Consider the following 12,280-nt stretch of genomic DNA (forward strand, 5'->3'; position numbering starts at 1 on the left):
TGTTATATTACCGACGGATGATTAATTTGGTAGTAGATTATTTTTTTGTACGAGTCAAATTACATTCGCACCGGATTTTCTTAATGTATTCCCCACAGTATATATTTTAAACCATTTTAAATGCCTCGGATGCAGTAAGTAATGCTTTTGACAAAAAAAAAACGAGAGGGATGGAGACAACAAAAAAAAAATCGATTTAAATTATTGCTTCTTACCAGGGCTACATAACTTCTAAAAAAGTAGTTTCAAGATTTTACCATCTGAGATGTACACTGTCTAGGCGTAATTCCAAAAAAATACTTAAATAGATTAGACATTTCTTAAAATTCCCAGTCTTATAACCGGCCAACTCCATTCTAATTGTCAAATATTAATTAATTTCCCAGTAAGCCCCCCAAAGACCACCCAAAATAAGTTAGTCTCTTGGTTTTGTTAGAAGGTATGAACTCATGGATCAAAATATAATGGCAGTTAGAAAGGGGAAAAGGTTAAAAGCGTGGTGTATGGTTCGCACGCGTGCATTCGCTCATCGCACGTGGACGAGCCACGGCGCATTCCATTTTCGAATTGTATATTTTTCGAATTTCGAACGTGAGTTTGTTAACGGCCAGTGTTGTGTTGTGTATTTTTTTTAACGTTTAATATTTTTATTTTCTTTTTTTTAGTTTATTTTGAGCCGGTGTTTCATTTTGATACGAAACATCCAGGGTGAGTTATAATTTTTTCGATAATTTTTGTAAATTAATGCTAAACCCTATTTGTTTATAGCCTAATATTTAAAATACGCATACTTTTATGCGAAAGAAATTTATTAATGACTTAAAAATAATTCGCCGCTTCGCTCCATTATCCTCAGTTTTTTTTTCTTTTTTATAATACAATAATAACTCCAACAAAAAAAGTATCTAAGGATCTAAAAAGCTCTCACCCATAAACTGCGGCGATGATAGTTTGCCGGCATCGGACACTCGTCTTCCTCTGTAACATGTTCTTCTAGTAAAGTATCATGAAAAAAACCCTAGGTATAATTATTATGATAATTGTAAAATAGGCAAAAAATAAAAAAGCAAAAATAAAAAAAAACAATAAACGTCTCGCCCAAGAATCGAACCGCATTACGCCATCACGTATTGTAACACCAAAACTAAGCTGTTGTATAACAAGTGTAGGAAATATTTAGCGTTAAACGCACGGACAATAGACTTTTGTGAAGTTTCTATTATTTTAAACAAAGATTGACACAAAGCCTATGCGCGATTATTTTGCATAGGGCCGGATTTGGGGATGTGGGGGGTCATGTTCAGTGTAATTGGGGGTCAATGTATAGGTGTTTTTATGTATATAAAATAGTTTTTTTTTTTATAATTTGAGGTATTTAATGATATTTTTTATAACGTATTTCTAAACAAAATAAAAAATTGGCAGGTATAATCTAAAATTTTCATAAAATTGCTACTTTAAACCATTCAAATTCAACTTTAAATACTAAGTCGAAGGGTCCAGTATGTCATAAATACATTAACATTATCTAACAATAACATTTGTACACAGTTTGCGTAACTTATTCATTTACGTTTTGCTGTCACAAGACGTTCACTTCCGAACATGTATGGAAGAAATTATATACAAAGATGACTCTGTATTGATTGAAAAAATACATTCTTGGATGACACCTCATACAATTAGATAGAAAAAAATGCACATGAATGAATTAATACTTCATTGTACGCCACATAAAGTAAAATGAACACAGATATAACTTTTTTAAATACACACACTTTTATAGAGGCGTAACTGGTGCACTCATTTTCCGCCGTGTGTATTCTGTCCCATGATGTGATAGGGGCCGAGACAATTTTGGGCACAATTTCAAGACTCCTAACAAATACTGAGTATAAAAAGCCAACATCATTTAGCCCGATCCGTGAATCGAACCAGGGGCCTCAGCAGTCGCATTACAACTACGCCACCGAGGCAGTACATGCGACAATAAACAGTATCACTAAAAAAATCGAGACGATCAAACATTTTACAATCCGAAATGGACTCTACAGTAATACAATTAAAGTACAAGGAATATGGGATGTTTACCCACAAATTTTTATACGTAACATATATTACCATAGTTTCTAAGTAAATTGTCGTATCTGTAAAAATTACGATATTAATTTTTCAGCTTTAAGTTGTATAGATAGGTTTACTACCAAACCTATCTAATTTAAAATGTTATAAACAAAAAAAACACCATTAAAAATCTTCAGTTAGTACCTTTTTTATGGGTTTGATAGTAAACAGTACCTTTATAACTAAACACAAAAAAGAGTGAAGTATGCTTTTTTCAGATAAAACAGTTTACTTAGGAGACAACGATTATTAATTTTTTTTCTTTTCTTTTTATTTATTTTTCACGATGACTTTATACTCACAAGTTCATAGAATTATGCCGTAATTACGTCATTTTTATATACTTTTTTTTATTTATTTACGATGACTCTATACTCGCCAGTTGATAGAATTATGGCGTAACTCAAAGTTGTTTTGGGTGACAGTGGGTTACACCAGCAGGCGACTAGCTCCTCTCGTCGTTCAGTTACAAAATCTTCACACGCTTAGGCAAATGTTCATAAGATGTCTTCTAGCCTCACAATAAGGTCTTTGTTACAGTATTCAATAGTCATTTGTCAAGGAAGACATTAGTCTAGATCATTGCAGTTGATATATTATACAAGTTATGTAATACAGGGCCGGTGTTAGAGGGAGTTGGGGGGGTCTGGGACCATCTGTAGCAATTGAGTTGTATGTTGACGCAAGGTACAAATTATGATGATCATAATTTATTTTCAACAGTAATTGTTATTAATGAATATACTTACTGTTATTAGGTTATTTTGGAATATATAATAATAAGGATTATTTAGATTATTTCGTATTTAATTATTTTTTTATACAGATATATTAAAAGAAGTTTGTTTTTGAAAAGAAAATCAAATATTCGTTTAAAGTTCTCGCTTTTAATTTAAATTTATAAAGTAGGAAGTAGTATTTTTTCTTATTAGGCTCCCATCAATGAATGATAAGACTAATCAAGCATTAAAAAATTTACAAATTAAGCTTTTCTCAAATACTTCTTAAATACCATATTTCTTATTTATAGTTAAGATATAGTTGATTATTGTTTCACACATCATACACAAGTGTACACGTTTATTTTTACAGTTTGCAAAATAAAATTGACCTTAATGCACGATAAAGATTCTATACGCCCAAATTATACCTATTACAGAGATTGGGTAACATAGATCGAAATTCGTATTAGCATCGAGGTTAAGAAATACAATAGTATTCATTACTCAAGATGCTTTTATATTATCAGTATGTTTGCAAATGTAAAGTGATAATTTAACTAACTGTGAAGACAATTGTCTTTTTGTAAGTTTGGGTATGTTCTTATACAATCAATTGTTACATCAGGTCTTTACAAAACCTCTAGTGATGCTTCATCTGGCAATCGAACCTAGATCCACACAGTCCACAGCCCATATTCGCTGACACTAAACTAAGACACACAATAGACTATTACTGTAAAAAATCTTATAACAGTTATATAATAGAAAAAATAAACCGATTTATTTAGAAGCTTTGTAGGAAGCACGACAAATGCAATCCTTTCTCCATTAGTTTTGGGATTGCACGGAAACAGTTGCATTTATAAACAATGACAAAATTACACAATATTAGAGATTCCAATCTATCTATTGATGCCAATTATCGGGAACTTTCAGCAACAAAAGAACAAAAAAATGTTTCACAGATATGATGACTCTAATAAGTAGTTATGTAATTTAATATTGGCAATAGTTTCGCATTTGGCACAAAACCTTATGTCATAGGACACTCTTTGTTATTTAAACATGTTATAAGTCTGTTATAGTTTTTGTAATATATTATATATCATGGAGCATTAGTACATTGAGGTATATACTGAGTTAATACCTTGAGGGAATGAAAACGACAATATATTACCAAACATAGTATATTATATTCTATATTTCGAATTTTTGCACGACGTCTTCCTGGGGATCCCAAACGTAACTTTAATCATTAAAAAATAATTCGTTAACCAATCATTACTGATAAAAATAATAATAATAAATTGCCTTGAATGATAAGACCCCTAATTACACTTTATTTTAAGTACATTCTTGTGTTACTCTCACGTGTCGAATAAAGAGTAATAAGTAAATAAAATAAATAATAATTACAATTAAACAAAAATACAATAATATATACTCATGAGATTATCAGTTAATTCCACAAACGAAATACACAAATAAAGATTAATTCAATATATCCACTTTCGCTAACTCGTCTAATCATCGACAAACCCAACCTTGCCCTTCGTCTCCCGACCATGTCCTCGCTTCAGCTTTCCCCGACCCGTGACCCGGGCTTTCGATTTCACCGCATATTGTCGAATTGTCCCACATTAAACTGGATACAGCTCTGTGTTTTGTTTATTCTTTTTATGAATATTTTTTTAAAATTAAAATGTGAATTTTTGATACTGGCAGATGCGCAAACCACGCCTTGCCAAAGAGAGAGAGAAAAGAAATGAGATTTTTAAGAAGGGAATATTTTCAGTTGTATTATTTTAAATTTAGAATGTTATAGTTTAACAAGCATTTCTTGTAATTATGTATCAATTGTTTTTATTCTATTTTCAAAGTAGCGTCGTTATTAAATATAATGAGGTTACATTACCTTTATGGTATTTGAACAAAATCCTTCTAAGAAACCGTCGGAATAATTGTCTTGTTCCTACAAACGGTTTTAACAAACCCGTTGTGACTAAAATCTAAGGTAACAACTTCCTCTGTCTATCTACGGTTCGCTTTCATCACGATATGTCACATGGCGCCGCGCCGTAGCTTTACTCCTAACTGAAGCCGAATGTATTCGTATTTATATATAAAGTTGTGTTAAAAACGTTTATATTAGAAATAATATTATGTCTACAGCACATTATCTGGACTGTATTGTTTTTTTTCTTTGAAGCTTAACAAATCTCATGAGAATTGGTCCACTCGGTGAAGCGTTGTGTATTTCCTTTGGCTTTATGTGCGCCTAGTACTCACTGGAAATAAAAATAAAAAACTATGCAGATTTTAATGGATTTTATTTAGTTTTAAGTTTCATTCATATATAATTAATTTCATCAAATATATATATATATATATATATATATATATATATATATATATATATATATTAACAGCGATTTTAATAGAAAGCCGGTATATATTGTCACTCTATACAACGCCAAGAGCAGGCCAATTATAATAACATTTTTTACGCTGCACACATTCACAACAATGGCGGTTAAAATCTTTTTTTACTCTTATTTCTTTTCATAATGAAGAGCTATAAATTGTCAAAACCATTTTTCCGGATTGTGCAACGAAACGAAAGTCAATTGGTCTGAAGATGTTCTGATTGCGCAAGGAGAATTCATACCGCTTCCTGATTGGCTAATTGGCAGGATTCTGCACGTTTCCCGCCGTTTTCCGCCAATCGTGTCGCTTTTCAAATTCAAATGAGTTTTATTCTTTCTCTGTTAGGACAAGTAATGATCCAATTATGTCATGCGCTTTTATGTTATGCTGCCCTGGTATGAGGAAGGATTTAGTACTAGGGTATATTGTATATTGAGCAAGTATTTGTGTTGTTAAAAATAACAAGCGATAAAATTAGCAAAATTATGTTTAAGTACTAGGACAACATGCAGTAATAAGCGGTTGCATACTTCAGTTACGCTAACCATTGCTGCTGAAAAAACAGATGTATTGAATAACTTAATTAACTCTACCTCCAGAACGTCACATTTGACCTTTTAAATGATGTAAGAAGACACATTCACCTTTATTTGGAACGATGCAACTTCAGTATGTAACATTAAAGAAACAAAAGGAGCGCTAATGATAAGATTTGCAATGCTTTTTGTTTTTTTTTTATCTCATTTCGTCTTCAAGGAAATTCGTAATGTGCAGTCTTAAATTACATTATCATGAGAAGTTCTGAAACAAGGTTTCCTTAGATTATGATGATAATAAATTTGCTAACATTCATAAATTTAATTAATGTGAATATATTTTTAAAAGGTATGACAGTATGGTACGGCTATGAATATTTTTTCAAATATGATTTTTTTTTTCCTTTTTCAGAAAACTTAGTAACGGCCTTCTACAAATTCACATGATTAGTTGAACCATAACGTTGTATAATGCAAGCTAAATTTATTTTTTAATTGTCTCTGACTGACATTTATTCTCGCATTGAAATAAGTTTGGTGAACCGTGAATTTATAATTCTAAATTCGAAATTCAAATTCGATTAATCGAAATTTCTGTGGACCATAAACAATTTTAAAATGATTATTATAAGAATTAATTCCAGGCTATACTATTTATCGAAGAACGCATCAATCTTCGCGAATGAGCGCGTACAAACCGTGTCATGGGAGAGATACATCGTACACTGATATTCATAAAAAACGCATAAGATATACTATGTTCGCACTCCCACGCATGCGCGTTATGCAAAATTGTATTCTATAGCTATTGTTTTCATTTATTTTGGTATCGAAGTAAAACAATGGCCAGAGGTCGAACCGATTTGTTTACAGATGTTTATGTATTGTTCTGGTATTTTGGAAATAGGTTAAGGTTTGTTAATTTATGATATCTACTTAAGTATACGAATAATTGAAGGAAACGATTGGTAATTTAGATTTGTTTTTGAAGGTTGGCAAGGAGTAGTTAGATTGATTTTTCATCCAATTCTTTAAAGACCCTCACAGTCCATGCAGACTGCCAATAAACAAGACGAAATGACATTGTAGCCAGTTTTACTGGACATAATAACATCTCATGTCTCAGGATAGCGAGCGCAGTGGAATGCCAAACAATACTTTGTAATTCAAGTTATTGGACAGTGTTTTGACTGTTTATGGGCGGTCGTATCGCTCACCATCAGGCGAACGGCAAGCTCGTCTCGTCATTCAAAGCAATAAAATACAGACCTAAAGGTTCATGAAACCAAATGTGAAATGATCACCGTTTTTATTTTATACATGGCAAAGTAATCCTATTGCACGTGGTAAAGTTAAGTCGAGTCTAGACAGAGTGTTGAATAATAAGAGATGTTTATACCTTGCCAGTCGACACAATTATGCCGGCCTGTTTGACAGTCTAACCCCCTTATTCATTGACGTTATTTATCTAAGGACGGAGAATTGCTGTGATACCAAGTCTGTTTCTCAGTGCTCGCGGGATGGCAGCCTTCGTAGTGCGTGATTGGCTAATAATGAGATACAACTTGAATTGAGTAGGCTGTCAGATAAACAAAGCTGAGAAACAGACTTGGTATCACAGCAATGCTCCGTCCTTAGATAAATAACGTCTGTGAATAAGGGGGTAAATTTACACTACGAAGTATTTGTAGTCTAATTATAAAACCAAGCTACGAATGACGTTGAGGTCCTGGACGATAATGGCGAAAAATGATATTTTACGAAAGGTAACCCAAAATTACTTATAGGTACTATTCATAAATCTGCAAATTGTCCTAATGATAATTGAATATCCAATTTCGAAAAGGGCACATGTCCGAATGTAAAAAGTTCAGAAAATGGACATTTTCTAAAGTAGTGTAACAAATTTTAAATTTATTTTTGGGTACAAATTTGGGTTCAATTAACAATAATAAATTACAGAAGTTTTGTTATTATTTGTTACTATATACATTTCTGGATATAGATCTAGATAGATCTAGAGATGTACCCTTTTAGAAATTGCATATTCATAATGATTTTACATAAATATCTAAAGGTAATAATAGGTATTGGGTTGCCATAAAAATATGCTACTTGCTGAGTGCTGTGGCGAATGTTATATACGCCGTACTTGTTGTACATATCCGTGACGATAACAATTGTTTAATACTAGTGTAATAATGTGAACTGTTATTATATGTACAATGTGGCAGTAAATAACAATAATAATATTAGCTCTGTATTATATACTGTCCCACTGTTGGGCACGGGCCTCCTCTACTATTGAGAGGGATTAGGCCTTAGTCCACCACGCTGGCCTAGCGCGGATTGGTAGACTTCACACATCCTCGAAATCCCTATAGAGAACTTCTCAGGTATGCAGGTTTCCTCACGATGTTTTCCTGCACCTTTAAAGCAAGCGATAATTCACAAATAATACACACATAATATTTTAGAAAACTAAGAGGTGTGTGCCCTTTTGTTTCGAACCTGCGGACATTCGTCTCTGCAGTCGGTTCCACAACCAACTAGGCTATCGCCGCTTGTTTCGACAACCAACTAAGCTGTCGCTGCTATGAGGCAGTGCGAATAAATAAATAAATATCAACCCTTCGGCACTAGACGACATATTATCTAAAAAGCTTTGTCAAGAAATTACGATGGGAAACGATTCTCGTGAAATTAAATTGAGTAACTAAGATTTGATGTAATGCCAGCAAAAAAATTAATGAGAAACCTCGCCATTAATGTTGCGCAGTAACACTATTACACTGCGTTTAAATATATGAATTAGTTGTAATAGTAGACCTTATTTAAACGATGATAAAGTAGAGAAATCAGTGAAAAGTGTTGCAACCAAATGTGTGGAAGGGTACGTGGAAGAGATGTAGGGGCGAGGTAACGTTGGGTAACCTATTTATACTAAGGTGGTAGCTCAAGGTCCATTTTCATACATTTTGTTTCGGCTTTAATCTGGGTAACTAAACAAGTATTGGCAAGTAAAGAATTTAAATTCACGTCTAGTTAGTGATTAGTTCTCGCAGTTGAAGAAAAATGTAAAAATAATTAATAATCATGGATATTTCTGCCTTTAAAATTTCGTCATATTAAATTTTAAAGGCCGAAATATCCATGATTATTAATTATTTTACGTTTTTCTTCAACTGCGAGAACTAATCACTAACTAGACGTGAATTTAAATTCTTTACTTGCCAATACTTGTTTAGTTACCCAGATTAAAGCCGAAACAAAATGTATGAAAATGGACCTTGAGCTACCACCTTAAAGGAATTTAATTAAAATTGTACTAGGTTTATTCACGAGCATGTTGCTCCGTACGTTTGCTTTCACGGGTGTTCACTCACTTTTCACCGATATCAAAATATTTTTTTATTATGTAACTCCTTAAGGTAGACAAGGGAACAAATGCGTTTCGTCTTATGTATGCCTGGTACGTTCGATATATTCAAGGAGAGGATGTAGCATAATGGTGGTTTAATCGAACGATTGATGCAGGCGAGTCTGCTATAAATTCGGAAGTGGATTACATCGTACTGAAAGATACAAATGCTATTTACTTAAGCTCTTTATTATAGATTCTGTAATAATTGGAAATACTTTCTGTATGTTAAAAAGGCATAAAATGCTTTTCCTTCACGTATTGAAATTAATTTTTTAGGTCAACAACAAGAATTAAGAAGTTTGAAATTATAGAAATAATAATTACCGGGCTCTTTGGCGTACCTTGGGAGAGGTCTATTTCCAAAAGTGGATTGTAACCGGCTAATGAGAGGTTATTCAAAAGTTAGCAAAGCAACATACCCTCAAATGGCAAACATGAAAAACTACATGAAATATATACAATAAGTAGTAAAGGGTGACATCTTTATATTCAACTTTCGTGTGTTGCCACATAACCCAAATAATTTACCCACATCGCTGATGGTATCTCAGCAAAAACAATTGAATCCCACGTTCGGTGCTGAACACGTTACGTTGCCACGAATGTTTGATCTCACATGTCGTATTTTGACATAGATTAAGATCTGATTAGTCAAATGAACTGAATATGTTAATTATTGGTATTTGTTGTAAATAATACATATATATGTTCTAAGTTATTAATAAAGTTAAGTAAAAATATGTGTTATTGACACGAGTGATTATTTCGGAGTAAGTAGTAACTAAGCAAACAAACAACAGAACACAGAAATACGTATAAAAATAGAACACATAAAAATAATAGTCACAACAAAGGTTACAATCTGCAACAGTATTTAGTTGTTCCACACCCTACTAAGCTACAGCCGCTTATTTTTCGTATACTTATTTTAAAAATCTTTTTTAACAAAATGAAAATATCTAAACTATTATATAAAGCTGAAGAGTTTGTTTGTTTGTTTGAACGCGCTAATCTCAGGAACTACCGGTCCAAACTGAAAAATTCTTTTTGCGTTGGATAGCCCTTTGTTCGTGGAGTGCTACAGGCTATATATCATCACGCTAAACCCAATGGGAGCGGAGCAGTAATGGCTAATCTCAGGAACTACCGATTCGAACTGAAAAAATCTTTTTCTGTTGAATAGCCCTTTGTTTGTGGAGTGCTCTAAGTTATATATCATCACGCTATGACCAATAGGAACGGAGCAGTAATGAAACATGTTGCAAAACGGGAACAATTTATTAGTTTTGAGAGCTTCCGTTGCGTGCGCTGCGTAAATGGTTAAAGTTATGCAACAATGATGTATGACGGGATTGTTCCTCTTAAAAAGTTCTAAAAAATATATTATAAAACAAAGCCCCCCGCTGCATCTGTCTGCCCGAACGTGTTAAACTCAAAAACTACCCAACGTATTAAGATGAAATTTGGTATGGAGACAGTGTTAGAGACAGTGTTAGGGAAGAACATAGGCTCCCGGGAAACGGAAAACTTTAGCCTGAAAAACTTTATAACGCGGGCGGAGCCGCGGGCAAAAGCTAGTCTACAATAATTGTTGTCACTTATAATACAATATTCCATTAACTTCAAACCTGAACTGAATATTGGCACGTTGATTGAAAAGTAACCACTTTGGGTATGTATTGTCCTTACCTTATTCATTCAGGAAAATAAAGCATTATTATAGGGCATAACACAATTATTAGATAGCTGAGAAATATTTTTATATTGTCAAACTACAAACTGGCGTTATCAAGTAAAATATGAATGCATTTCTAAGCATCAATGCGCAATGAACGCGGCACTTAACCAAGTTGGGTAAGTTAAACATCTGTATGGGATGAGAGTTTGGGGTCAACATTAGTTAAATATTAGTTGAAGACAAATCGATCGTGTAAAATGAGTGCATTGGAGTGGACGTTACGTAAATATTTGAGAAATTCTGTGATGTGTCAACTATTTTGAATTGTTGGTATGAACTGTGTGAAGAGAGTTAATATTCCATGTTTGAAAAAGTATCAAAGTTGGTAGAGGCCATGTTGAAAAATATAAAAGAAGTTAAGGTACTAATTTTTTGAGATTCTGTTTTTTTATTAGTTGTATGATGTTAATGAGATTTAAGTTTTATTTTTGATGGCCATTGACCTGAAAGTAAGCAATAAAGGTGGCTCTACTATTCTGCTGGCACTTACTATGCATGAAGTATCTCTACAAGTACAGGTAGTTACCAGGATATCATAAAATGCAAACGTATGAAGCCATACCATATTATTTGCTAAACGTTAATAAAAGTGAAGAGAACGAATCAGTAAAAGTTCATTCCCCGTCCGATCTGACTGATGAATATTGCGCAAGATAACACGTGACATCCAATTAGCTTATGATCTTCTGGTACATTCGCCTTGTAATTGGGAGGGAATCTATAAATGCTAATCGAAATTTAATTTTAAAGACATAATATGTGCGGTGTAATTAATTGATTACGATTTATTAATTGCAAATAAATTTATCGAATTTCGACTTTACACTATAAACAGCTAATGTAGCAATTCCATACGCGGCTACTAAAGCAATCATGGAAATGCGGTAGTAAAGACATCCATCAATGTAGGTAAAGTGTAATTTTCGAGTACGCTATGTCATACAGCGACTTTAATGATGACATAACGTTGTATTGAACGGCGCCATTGCAAAATACGTTAATATCGAGGGTGCTTCAATAATGTATGATGCCTTTTACATTTTCGATTTAGAATTAATAATCCCGTAAAAAATGACGCCGGAATTAATTTAATTTTAGAACGAGTGCCATCGTATTATTTTTCTATTTAATTACTTGTTATGATTTATTATATCCCAGTACATGATTGAAAATTTTTAAGTGTCTAATTTTTGAGATTTCTTTGTCCGTTGTCTTTATTTATGGGCGTACATTTTTGTGCGACATTAAGGTAAGTGGCCTAGGAACAAGATGGATGGCTGTACAGATTGCTCAATAGAATGGCTATTTA

The 12,280-nt window shown here is 33.0% G+C and overlaps 1 protein-coding gene across 2 annotated transcripts in view; it reads left to right on the top strand.

The window, feature by feature from the left end:
• The first annotated feature begins 523 nt into the window (after positions 1 to 523).
• Positions 524 to 12,280, top strand: part of LOC115443210 — a 31,601-nt gene continuing 19,844 nt past the window's right edge. For both annotated transcript variants that reach the window (XM_037442881.1, XM_037442883.1), the window contains exons 1-2: positions 524 to 591; positions 666 to 708. The gene's annotated coding sequence lies outside the window, so the exon portion shown is untranslated. The remainder of the gene's footprint in view (positions 592 to 665; positions 709 to 12,280) is intronic.

Source organism: Manduca sexta, chromosome 4 (assembly GCF_014839805.1).
Source record: "Manduca sexta isolate Smith_Timp_Sample1 chromosome 4, JHU_Msex_v1.0, whole genome shotgun sequence".
NCBI lineage: Eukaryota > Metazoa > Arthropoda > Insecta > Lepidoptera > Sphingidae > Manduca > Manduca sexta.